Source organism: Plecotus auritus (genome assembly GCF_963455305.1).
Source record: "Plecotus auritus genome assembly, chromosome: X".
NCBI lineage: Eukaryota > Metazoa > Chordata > Mammalia > Chiroptera > Vespertilionidae > Plecotus > Plecotus auritus.
Genome location: NC_137784.1, coordinates 46,410,232 through 46,423,599, shown reverse-complemented (window position 1 = coordinate 46,423,599; position 13,368 = coordinate 46,410,232). Strand labels below are relative to the sequence as shown.

Sequence of the window (13,368 nt, the reverse complement as noted above, 5' to 3'; positions counted from 1 at the left end):
ATAAAACAAAAGAAAATGGTCTAATTAAATGGAAGGATTCTGAATCTGGTTTAGGGAAGGGACCCGATCCATTATTAACCTTTGGCAGAGGGTATGCTTATATATTTCCAGAGAATTTTTCCAAACCTGTGTGGATTCCTGCTAGAAATATTAAACTGCAACAGGAATCCAAGAGAAAAACTGGTTAGATTAATGAGGACCTTGCGCCGGGAGCTATACCATGCAGCTGCAGACAATCAACTACCTCAGCCACAGAGAGCAGCAACTCCAAGCAATCCACTGAGGATGAGGAGCAGGAGGAGGATGAGCCGGACAACAAACATCCTGGAGACCACCTGGGGCATGGTAAAAAGGATGGTACAGATGCCTGAGAACGTCTTTCTTACCATGCTAGTAGTGATCAGCTGTACGGTAATATTACCTGGGGCAAATGGGGAAGTGTTTTTGACTTATGTTCCTGACCCTTCATGGGTAAGAACCCTTATGTGGGATGATTCCCGCCTAATGTAGTCACCAATAATACCAAACACCTTGGTTCATTCAGGAGGAACATGGGTGGGGCAAGGAAGTATAATTACACAGATGTCGCCACCCAGCTTCCCTTTTTGTCTGACACAAAATCAAACCACTGATCCTTTGTGTGCAAAATTAAAGAGGGGCTTCTGGCTTGTGTGGACACCAAAAGAGGGGAAGCAAAAGCAAAAACACATTTACTATCATTGCTTGCTCCTGGGAGAGTTGCAGAAAATGTAACTAGACCGTGTCTATACAAAATGAAATTGACAGCCAGTTTGAAATTGAATTGCCATGGCTTAGAGCAAAGAATATCCTTACATGATATTATTTTACAATGTCATTATAATTTTTGATATTTTATAACAGTATATTGTACATTTATCCCAAACAAATTTACAAACTAATTTTTTTGAATGTTTGGCAGCAATTTAAAAAGGACATGAAAGGATTTAATCCCTTCCACTGTGTGGAAGGCCTCTTGGGAAGGCACTTGAGCATTCTATATTGGCACCTTTTGCCCTTTTGGCCAAGAGGGACCCTCTTCTCACAATCCAATTGCCCACAACTGTTGCCTGAGCTTTAGGTTGAAGTCTGTAGTGGCTGATACCATGGATCTGTCTCTCGCCCAATGGTATGAGCTGGGCCCTCCCTGGAGAAGAAACCTGGGTTCCCCAAGATCTGTGATCAGTGCCAGGGCCCCGCCAGCAGGCCAGGGGATCCCAAGGCAGGTGCTGGGCGTGGAGGCCATGGGGGCATAGGCTACCAAGGAGACAGAACTGAACATCACATCACCCTGTTGGGCCCCGGAGGATGGCTGGTTAGCCAGAGACAGGTAAGATTCCTCAAGGAAGGAACAACCTAAAACAGGCACAGTCACAGAAGGGCCATCAGGAGAGAACTTGGGGGTCAACAGAGATGGGGCATAGACCCTCACCCCACCCCCAACCTTGCAGGGGCCGGAACCCTAGCCCCTTCTGAGGGAGGTCTCCTGCCACATGGCTGCTTCGCTTCCCACGCTCAGGTCAGATTGGGGCCTAAGCAACAGACAGAGGGTTGGCCCAGCTCAGATTGGGACCTAGGCAACAGACAGAGACTAGATGGACAGCAGCTGCCCTATATTTAAATCTAGCTTAGCACCAGGAATGCTCAGAGCCTATTCAAGAATGCAAATAATCCTTTCCACTAATATTTACAGGGTAAACTAAGATTGTTGGTAGAGTATTAAATTTGACAGTGAAATAGTCAAGTTTTCAGATTAATTTAAATTGGCTAAATGAAATAAGTGAATATTGAAGAAAATTTAATTGTACTGGACAAAAAGCTGTTCCTAAAGTAATGAAATTTCTATTGGTAGTTCATCTCATGGTAAAATTGCTTAACATGCAATGAACCTAAAACAGTCACATTTTTGTGCAAAAAATTAAAATTTAAAGTTATTAAGGCTGCATTATAAAAATTTTCCAAAAGCCTCCTAATAATTAAATTAAAAAAAGGGGATAGTGGAATAATATTATGTAAGGAAAAATATCCTGTAAGTAAATTACATCTAGAAAAAAATTTTACTTTGAAAATTTTCATTTGTAATGCTAACAGCAAGACATCCATGAAAAACACACATGGTGTCAAAATAAGCCAAAAGAAAATCGTTTGGGCAAAAAATAAAAAGGATCCCAAGTCAAATTTATAAAAATGATTCCTTTATTAACTTTTGGTCGAGAATGTGTTTGTGTATTTTCAGAAAACACCTTCAAGACCATGTGGATTCCTGCAACAGAGAGAAATTGACAGGTCTGCTCCAGCCATGAAGACAAGAGGAGAAACAGTCCAGAGATGGAAGATGCTGACGACGCCTTGCCATGCTAGCTGTCAGCAGCTGTGCATCGCTGCAGGTTGCCCAGGACCAAACCAGAGAGGGTCGGACCTGCATTGCTACCATTTGTCCACCATCTAGATATCATTACTGACATGTATACATGGGAAACTGTTTGACACTGAAACTGGGACTCAGAATTGTTGGACATTGAAGTTGGGACTCAAATATTTTATTCTTATGTTTATTTCTAAATCTGCAGATTTTTTTAAAGGAAAGAAATGGAGATGCCGGAAGCCGATCATTGTTTTAATAATAGAGAGCTGTGGACAGGGAATCAGGAGGGCTGGTCAACCTTAACTGCTCTAAAGGGTCAGAGCTAATTACTAGATATTGGTAGTTGAAGCAGCCGCCACCTGTTAGTCCTAAATTCACTGATTGGCTTTTATTGGTGTTTCCTGCCTAGGGGATATGGGTGTGTCCTATAATTTTAATCTTAATAAAAGGGATGGTAAAGCCAGAGCGAGTAGTAGCCCTCCCACTAGAGTTGGACTACCTTCTGGCCCCCATTTCCTGAATTAATACTTTCTAGCCTCTTTTCATTTGTGTGCAGCCTTCTCCAGAACCCGAACCCTGAACCGGAACCCTGAATCACGCAGGACGTGAAAGGGATTTCACAGTTGAAGATACTCCACACTGTTTTCCATAGAGGCTGCACAGGTCTGCATTCAAACCAGCAGTGTATACAGGTTCCCTTTTCTCCACATCCATGCCAGCACTTGTCATTTGCTGATTTGTTGATAATAGCCATTCTAACAGGTGTGAGGTGGTACCTCATTGTTGTTTGATTTGCATCTCTCAGATGACTAGTGACTTTGAGAATTTTTTCATATGCCTTTTGGCCTTATGTATATCCACTTTGGAGAGGTGTCTATTTAGGTTCTTTGCCCATTTTTCAGTTAGTTTTCTTTTTGTTGAGGTGTATGAGTTTCCTATAAATTTTGGAGGTTAACCCCTTTTCGGATGTATCATTGGCAAATATGTTCTCCCATGCAGTGGGCTATCTTGTTATTCTGTTTATGGTTTCTGTTACTGTGCAGAAGCTTTTTATTTTTATTTAGTTCCATTTGTTAATATTCTCCTTAGTTTCCATTGTCCTAGGAGATGTATCCATAAACATATTGCTAGGAGAGATGTCTGAGATTTTGTTGCCAATAGTTTCTTCTAGGATTCTTATGGTTTCACATCTTACATTTAAGCCTTTTTATCCATTTTGAGTTTATTTTTGTGCATGGTGTAAGTTGAGGGTCTGGTTTTATTTTTACGCATGTATCTGTCCAATTTTCCCAACGTTTATTGAAGAGACTGTCTTGACTCCATTGTATGCTCTTGCCTCCTTTGACAAATATTAATTGAGCATAATGGCTTGGTTTGATTTCTGGGTTCTCTGTTCTATTCTATTGGTCTATATGCCTGTTCTTGTGCCATTACTAGGCTGTTTTGAGTACAGTGGCTTTGTAGTATGTATAGCTTGATATCTGGTATTGTAATTTCCCCAACTTTGTTTTTCTTTCTCAAGATTGCTGTGGCTGCAGTTTCCAAGGGTTCCGTTAAAATGGCGCCCTTGTCGCTGGCTGTTCCCGGGGGGCCTTAGGTTTTTGGGGACACTGGGAGCCTGTGGGGCACGTGGCAGGGGCACAGGCTGCAGGGAAAGGCGGGGCCTCCTGGGTGCGCCGGCCTCGAGACTGGCAGGCTCGGGCTGGTGGCTCCACGGGGGCCCCCATGGGCCCCTGTGGGTAGTCTCTGGTGAGAATGGCGACCCCTGACCAGAAGTCGCATTCTGGGCAAGAGCGAAGCTGATGTAGCTCAGCAGTTCCAGTATGCTGTGCGAGTTATTGGCAGCAACTTTGCCCCAACTGTTGAAAGAGATGAATTTCTAGTTGCTGAAAAAATAAAGAAAGAACTTATTCGGCAAAGAAGAGAAGCAGATGCTGCACTGTTTTCAGAACTCCACCGAAAACTTCATTCACAGGGAGTTTTGAAAAATAAATGGTCAATTCTCTGCCTCTTGCTAAGCCTTAGTGAAGATCCACACAAGCAGCCAAACAAGGTTTCTAGCTATGCCACGTTATTTGCCCAAGAGATGCTCACTCAACTCCCTACTAATATGCCTGGCCTCAGACTCTCCCATTGAACTACCAGGATCACAGCACCCAGTCAGCACAGAGCTCTGGCAGTATGGGAAACAGCGGCATCAGCAGTATAAAAGCATGTATGCCCTAAATGGCCCGACCCCTACACCACAATCTGTTCCAGGATAGTCTCATGAAGCTCCAGGAGTAGGAGACTGTCTTCGACAGCAGTTGGGGTCGCACCTAGCATGGGCTTTAACTGGAAACCAGCCTTCTTTACAAACTACTACTTCAAAAGGTATACCCAACACTGTTTCTCACAATGTGACAAGGCCAAGGAGAGCTTGGGATGCAGGTGGTACTTCGGAAGTTACTGAGGCAGCCCTTGTCAGAGACATTTTGTACGTATTCCAGGGCATAAATGGCAAAATCATCAAGATGAACAATACTGAGAATTGTTACAAAGCAGAGAAAGGCAAACCTGAATAAATCATTGAGGGATATGACAGCCAGACTTGCTGAGCTTGGATGGTTATACAATAAAATCAGAAAGCACACGGACCAGAGGAGTCTAGACCGTTCATTTGGACTTGTAGGTCAGAGCTTTTGCGCTGCCTTGCACCAAGAACTCAAAGAATACTACCAGTTATTCTCAGTTTTACACTCCCAGCTACAGTTAGAGGATGATCAGGGTGTGAATTTGGGCCTTGAAAGTAGCTTGACACTTCATTGCCTCCTGGTTTGGACATACGATCCCAAGATAAGACTGAAGACTCTTGCGGCCCTGGTGGACCATTGCCAAGGAAGGACAGGAGGTGAGCTGGCCTCAGCTGTCCATGCTTACACGAAAACGGGAGATCCATACATGAGGTCCCTGGGTGCAGCACATTCTCAGCTTAGTGCCTCATCCTGTCCTGAGCTTCGTTTACCGTTGGATACAGGTCGGGGAGCTCGAGTACACCTACCGTGAAGTAAGGAATACTACTCGATTGTCACACTTGGATTTATGAAGCATTAGCACCCAATTACTGTTTTTTTCCCCCTTGTGATTACTGTTTTCCCTTAATGGTAATGCTACCACGCTTTATTTGAATGCCATGCATATTTTGTACAGTTCTTTAAAAGCCAATTATCTCATTTTTTTTTTTTGGCAGAACTGTATTTGGTTAATGGAAAATTGTTATCCCATTTTTAATAGTGGGAAACTCAGCAAGGTCAAATCACTTATCCAAATTTACTAGCAATATCAAGTTTACGGCAAAGTTAGGACTAGGTCTCCTAAGTCTTAGTCCAGTTTTCCTTGCAAAACAATATTATATGTTCTGTTGCTTTGCATGATCACATGAAACTAAACTAACTATGATGCTAACAATTTTAATGAAACAAGTTACTTGTATATGTACCCATAGTACAGTTAGTTCTGTTATAATGCAATGTGTGTTCCTAAAACAATCACCATGCTAAAATCACAGAGTAAAAACCATAGAACTTTCGACAAAGGGTAGAATGAAGGGGGCATCATCCTAAAAAAAATCTTATCAGTGATGCTAAATAAAAAAAGTGTATAAGAACTTCATTGACATTGTAGCACAGTTTTAAACACATATTAAATTGTTAAATAATATGTAAATTCTAGAATAAATGTGGCATTTACCTTGAAAAAGCCCTAATGTTGACTTGTGGACATGGGCCAAAGGAGGCTTGTCTGAAGTCGAACAGAAAGGTGTGGTTGCTGACACGCATGATGATGGATTAAGGTAGCTCGTGGTTTGAGACGTGTCTCTGTGTGCAATTTGTGGATTCCTGTGTGTCTGGGTTACTATTTTCACCTAATTTCTCATGGATGAAATTGCACTTAAAGCAATCATGAGATTTGTGTTAACACTCAAAGTTTCCTAATTATCAATTATGCAGTAATAAGTTTTAAAAACACACACAATTGCAGAATCAACTGTATGTGATATTGCTCTGTGGGTGCTTTTGGAACACATAAGGGGTGTTCTCTATGTGCATATGTATTGTGCAAGTCACTCAGTATGTCTTGTGGCTCCTTCCAAGGCAGTATTATAGTTGTACTTTATTACTGCATATTATTTCACTGTATGGACTTATATTTTATTTAGCAGCTCTCCTTTTGATGGAGATCTTGTTCTTTGTAGTTTTAAAACTTATGGATATTATTAAAATCAACCTCCTTACATGTGAAAAAAAAAGATTGCTGTGGCTATTTGGGGGTCTTTTTGGATTCCACATAAATTTTTGGAATATTTGTTCTAGTTTTGTGAAATAAACCTGTAGTATTTTGATAGGGATTGCATTGAATCTATAGACTACTTTGGGAAGTATGGCCCTTTTAATGATGTTGATTCTACCAATCCATAAACGTGGTATATTTTCCACTTGCATATACTAGTATCTTCCTCTATCTCTTTTTTCAATGTCTTGTTTGCTGAGTATAGGTCTTTTACCTCCTTTGTTAAGTGTATTCTCAAATATCTTAATTTTTTTTGTTGCAGTGATAATACGGGTTGTTTGTTTAGTTTCTCTTTCTGAAAGTTTATTATTGGTGTATAAAAATGCCATAGATTTCTGGGTATTAATTTTATATCCTGCTATGTTACTGAATTCATTTATAAAATCTAGTAGATTTTATGGAGTCTATTGGAGTATCATGTCCTCTGCGAATAGTGACATTTTTACTTCCTTCTTTCCAATATGGATGTCTTTTATTTCTTCTTTTCTGATTGCTAAGGCTTGCACTTCTAGTACTATGTCAAACAGGAGTGGTAAATGTGAGCACCTCTGTCTTGTTATTGTTCTCATGGGAAATGGTTTCATTCTTTCACACTGAGTATGATGTTAGCTGTAGGTTTGTCATATAAGGCTTTTATTTTGTGGAAGTGTGATCCATCTATTCCCACTATGTTGAGAGTTTTTAATAAAAAAAATGTGTTGGATTTTGTTGAATGCTTTTTCTGCATCTATTGATATGATCATGTGCTTTATATCTTTCAGTTTATTTATGTGATGTATCACATTTATTGATTTGCAGATATTGTACCAGCATTGCATCTCTGGGATTAATCCCACCTGGTAATGCTGGATGACCTTTCTAATGTATTGCTGAATCCGATTTGCTTGAATTTTGTTGAGGATTTTAGCATCTATGTTATTCAGGGATATTGGCCTATAATTCTCTTCCTTTGTAGTGCCTTTATCTAGTTTTGAAATTGGGGTTATGCTAGCCAAATAGAAAGAGTTTGAAAGTGTCCCTTACTCTTGAACTTTTGGAATTGTTAGAGGAGGACAGGTGTTAGTTCTTTGAATGTTTGGTAAAATTCACCTGTGAAACCATCGAGATCAGGGCTTTTATTTTCTGGAAGTTTTTAAATGACTGCTTCAATTTCATCAGTAGTTATCAGTCTATTAAGGTTTTCTGATTCTTCCAGATTGATTTTTGGAAGATTTTTTTTTTCTAGGCATGTGTCCATTTGGTCAGGGTTGTCCAGTTTATTGAAATAGAGTTGTTCATGATATTTTTTTTTTACGATCCTTTGTATCTCTGTGGGGTCAGTTGTTACTTCACCTCTTTCATTTCTGATTTTGTTTATTTGGGTCCTCTCTCTTTGTTTCTTGGTAATTCTGGAAAAGGTTCATCAATTTTGATTATTTTTTCAAAGAACCAGCTCTTGGTTTTATTGATCTTTTGTGTTGTTTTTCTGGTCTCCATCTCATTTATTTCTGCTCTGAGCTTTATTATTTCCTTCCTTCTACTTACTCTGGATTTTTCTTGTTGTTCTTTTCTAATTCTTTAAGTTATAGGGTTAGGTAACTTATGACAAGTTTTGTTTTGTTTTTTTGTTTTTTGTTTTTTTTTTTTCTCAAGAGGTAAGCCTGTAGTGCTATGAACTTCCCTGTCAGGATGCCTTTCACTGTGTCCCATAGATTTGGGGTTGTTGTATTTTCATTGTCATTTGTTTCCAAGATGCTTTTTTAAAAAAATAAATCTTTATTGTTCAGATTATTACAGTTGTTCCTCTTTTTTCCCACCAATAGCTCCCCTCAACCAAGTTCCCACCCCACCCCCTGCCCTTACCACCCCCCACTGTCCTTGTCCATAAGTGTACGATTTTTACCCAGTCTCTTGCCGCACCCCACACCCCTTGCCCCTGAGAATTGTCAGTCTGCTCCCTTTCCATGCCCCTGATTCTATTACATTCACCAGTTTATTCTGTTCATCAGATTTTTTATTCATTTGATTTTTAGTTTCACTTGTTGATAGGTATTTGTTGTCACTTTGTTGATCATAATTTTTATCTTTACTTTTTCTTCTTCTTCCTCTTCTTAGAGAATACCCTTCAGCATTTCATATAATACTGGTTTGATGGTGATGAACTCCTTTAGCTTTTTCTTATCTTTGAAGCTCTTTATCTGACTTTCAATTCTAAATGATAGCTTTGCTGGGTAGAGTAATCTTGGTTGTAGGTTCTTGCTATTCATCACTTTGAATATTTCTTGCCACTCCCTTCTGGCCTGCATAGTTTCTATTGAGAAATCAGCTGACAGTCATATGGGCACTCCCTTGTAGGTAACTAACTGTTTTTCTCTTGCTGCTGCTAATATTCTCTTTGTCTTTTGTCCTTGGCATTTTAATTATGATGTGTCTTGGTGTGGTCCTCTTTGGATTTCTTTTGTTTGGGGTTCTCTGCACTTCCTGGACTTGTAAGTCTATTTCTTTCACCAGGTAGGGAAAGTTTTCTGTCATTATTTCTTCAAATAGGTTTTCAATATCTTGCTCTTTCTCTTCCTCTGGCACCCGAATAATTTGGATGTTGGTACGCTTAAAGTTGTCCCAGAGGCTCCTTACACTATCTTCATATTTTTGGATTCTTTTTTCTTTTTTCTTTCCTGGTTGGGTGTTTTTTGCTTTTTTGTATTTCAAATCTTTGACTTGATTCTTGGGATCCTTTAGTCAGCTCTTAGATCTCTGTATATTATTCTTTATTTCAGTCAGTGTGTATGCTTAATTTCTAATTTGTCCTTTTTCATATCTTTGAGGGTCTCACTATAGTTCTCAGAGGTTTCTAGAAGATTCTTGAGTAACCCTATAATCGTGGTTTTGAACTCTATATCCAGTAGTTTGTTTTCCTCCATTTCTGTCATTTGTGACCTATTTCTTTGTCTCTGCATTTTGGCTGCTTCCCTGTGTTGATAGAGTGGCTTTGTGTGCTAGGTGTCCTATAGGGCCCAGTGGCTCAGCCTCCCCAGTTACCTGAGGTGGACACTCTTGGAGCACCCCTTTGTGGTCTGTGTGCACAGTCTTGTTGTAGTTAAGCCTTGATTGTTGTTGGTACCACTGGGAGGAATTGACCTCCAGGCCAATTGGCTGTGAGGGCCAGTTGTGTCTACAATGGGAGAACTCCTGTGCTGGAGATATCCTTATAGGGCAATACTTGCTTCAGTGGGGCTTTGGTGCTCACTGAGTCTGCCTCCTGAGTGTGTCTCTTATGGATGTGAAGAGTTATAATCTGGATGGTCTCACTCTGACCACTGGGTACACTGGCTCTTGGATCTCCAAGGAGGTGCAAAATCAGCCACTACCTGAATCCACCCAGCAGGACCTACAGAGAGATCTGCAGATTCCTCCTTTTTGTTTGGGGTTTGGAGGTGCCCAGGTAAGGCCCAACTGTGAAGCAATGCAAGCTGCTGTGGAGCCTTAGGTCTTCTTTTGGTGGCTTTTATTTCTCCTTTGATCTCTTTGGTAACCCATTTGTTGTTGAATGGCATGCTACTTAGCCTCCATGTGTTTGATTGTTTATTATTGTTTTTATTGTAGTTGATTTCTGATTTCATGCCATTGTGATCTGAGAAAATGCTTGATATGATTTTAATCTTCTTGAATCTGTATATGCTTAGCCTATGTCCTAACATGTGATCTATGTTTGAAAATGTTCCATGTGCACTTGAGAATAATGTATATTCTGCAGCTTTGGGGTGAAATGTCCAAAAGATGTAAATTATTTCCCTCTGATCTAGTGAGTCGTTTAAGATTGCTATTTCCTTCTTGATTTTTTTGTCTAGAAGATTTTTTCCAATTATGTCAATGGGGTATTAGAATCTCCTACTATGATTGTGTTGCTGTCAATCTCTCCCTTGATATCTTTGAGAAGTTTTTTCTATGAATTTGGGATGCTCCTGTATTGGGTACATATATGTTTACCAGAGTTATATCCTCTTATATCAATCCTTTAGAATTATGAAGTGGCCTTCATTATCTCTTGTTATGGCCTTCACTTTGAGGTCTACTTTGTCAGCTATAAGTATTGCTACCCCAGCTTTTCTTTTTCATTTCCATTTGCCTGGAGAAATTTTTTCCATCCCTTCATTTTCAGTATGTGTCAGTCCTTTGTTCTAGGGTGGGTGTCTTGTAGACAGCATATATATGGGTCATGTTTTCTTATCCATTCGGCTACCCTATGTCTTTTGATTGGAACATTTAACCCATTTACATTTAAGGTTATTATTGATAGGTACCTGTTTGTTGCCATTTTTATTCTTTATGCCTGTCTTCCTTCCCCCTTTCAATTACGTCTTTTTACAACAGTCCCTTTAGTATTTCTTGCATAACTGGCTTAGTGGTAATAAACTCCATTAGCCTTTTATTTGTCTTCAAAGCTTCTGATTTCAACTTCAGTTTTGAATGATAGCCTTGCTGTTTACAGTATTCCCTTGCTTTGCATCACTTTGTTTAATTCATTCCATTCACTTCTGGCCTGCTGTGTTTCTGTTGAGAAATCATATGATAGTGTAATGGGAAATCCCTTGTAGGTAACTTCCTGTCTCTCTATTGAAGTCTTCAAGATTTTTGCTTTGTCTTTCCATTTGCCTAATTAATCATGGTGTGTCTTGTTCTGGTTCTTTTTGGGTTCATCTTGCTTGGTACTCTCTGTTCTTCTTGGATTTGTGTGCCTTTTTTCTTCCTCAAGTCTGGGAAGTTTTCTGTCATTATTTCTTCAAACAGGTTTTCTATTCCTTGATCAGCTTCCTCTCCTTCCAGCACCCCAATTATGTGGATGCTGTTTTATTTCAAGTTTTTTCAAACTCTCTTAGACTCCTCTCCTTTTTTTTTTTTTTTTATAAATTTTGATTTGTAGTTGCTGCTCTACTTGGGTGCCTTTTTCTACCTCGTCTTCTAACTCACTGATTTGGTCCTGAGTTTCTTCTAGTCTACTGTTGAAACCTTCCATTTTCATTATTGCAGCTTTGTCATTCTTCATTTCCTCTTGGTTTTTATTCATGTTGGTGAAATTCTCATTCAGCTCCTTATAATTCTCATCGAGTTGTATGCTATTGTCATCAGATGTTTGTTCATTCTTATAACCATTACCCTGAATTCTTTCTCTGACAAATTGCTTTCCTCTTCTTTAGTTTATTTTCTGGCTATTCCTCCTTTTACTTTTTTTGGGGGGGATTGTTTCTTTGCCTCCCCCTTTTTTGCTGTCTGGTTGTAATTGTTTTAATATCTTAGATCCAACTGCTATGCCACCCAGATTTTTTGGGGTGTGTTCTTATGTAGTAGGTGATTGTGGGACCCAGTGGTGCTGTCTCTCAGATATCTTGAGCTAAGTCTTGTAGGAGAGCCCCCTACTTGATGTATTTGGGTTCTCCTGATGTAGTTGGATGTTGAATGTTATTTTCCCGTTCCTGGATGAAGTCTCCTCACAGGTTTTCTGACAATGTGACTCTCCCCCATCCTCATCATGCAAGCTGTTGTGGATGTGCTTGTGGTCCCAGTTTTTGTTGCCCGGGTCGCCTGAGGCCTCACTGGCCTGCAGCTCACTGGAGGGTTACAGAGCCCACGGCAGGGTGGCATCCACTCTGTAGCTCCCTGTGATGTCTCAGGGTCCACTGCCTGGGTGGTGGCAGTCCCAGAGCCCACGGCTGGTGTAGCCTGACTCTGGCCAGTGTGGCTTGACTCTGGCTGGTTTGGCACCACTCTGCGAATCACTGTGAGGGTCTGGAGGCCCATGGCCAGGGAGTTAGAGGTCCCAGAGTCTGTGGCTGAGTTAGCACAATTCTGACCAGGTTTGTGTAACTCTGGGAACCACTGTGGGGATCTAGGAGCCAGTGGCCAGGGAAGTAGGAGTCCTGGGGTCTGCAGATGAGATAGTTCAACTTTGGCCAGAGCCAGAGAAATGTGCTCTCAGAAAGTCACCAAGGGGGTTCAGGAGCCAGCTGCTTGTGATGTGGGAGTCCTGGAGTCAGTGGCTGATGCAGAGCAACCTTGGCTGGAGAGACATACACTCAGCAACTCACCAAGGGATTCCTGGAGCTATTGGCCAAGGAGGCAGGAGTTCCAGGGTCTGCAGGTGAGGCAGTGCAACTTTGGCCACAATGGCTGTGCACTCTGGGGCAGTGTCCAAGTCCAGTCTGGGTGGTGTCGAGGCTGAGCTTCTAGTCACGGCTGCTCTTCCCTTCAAGATGGTGTGGTTTCTGTGCCAGAGACACGCTACCTTGGGAGTGCCAGCAGCAGTAGCAGGGGCTTCCTTTCCAAAAGAGCCTGGTCTTCACTCACACACATGCACATCACGCATGTCCACACACTCCTTCTCACTCCCTTACTCACACAGTCTCCCTTATTGCTGTCCTGCGGTCTGCCATCTTCCCAATCTCAACAAGAGGGTAATTTAGACAGCAAACATGGTTAAAGAACAGAGAGAAAAAGGAAATGAAGAGTGAAGGAGAAGAAAAACAAAATGGAGAGAAAAGAAAAAGTTGGTAAAAAGGGTTTTAAGGAAATAAAATTATTGTGATGTGTCACATGATGATGTTTCTGTCAACAACAGACCACACATATGAGGGTGGTCCCTTAAGATTATAATGAAGCTGAAAAAAATCCTATTGCCTAGT

General features: G+C 40.8%; 1 pseudogene across 1 annotated transcript; it reads left to right on the top strand.

Annotated features, from left to right (window-relative positions):
* The first annotated feature begins 1,511 nt into the window (after positions 1 to 1,511).
* On the top strand, positions 1,512 to 5,468 carry LOC308240115 (gamma-tubulin complex component 3-like; annotated as a pseudogene). The gene is made up of 2 exons: positions 1,512 to 1,537; positions 4,157 to 5,468. The product of its transcript is annotated as a gamma-tubulin complex component 3-like (transcript).
* The last annotated feature ends 7,900 nt before the right edge of the window (positions 5,469 to 13,368 follow it).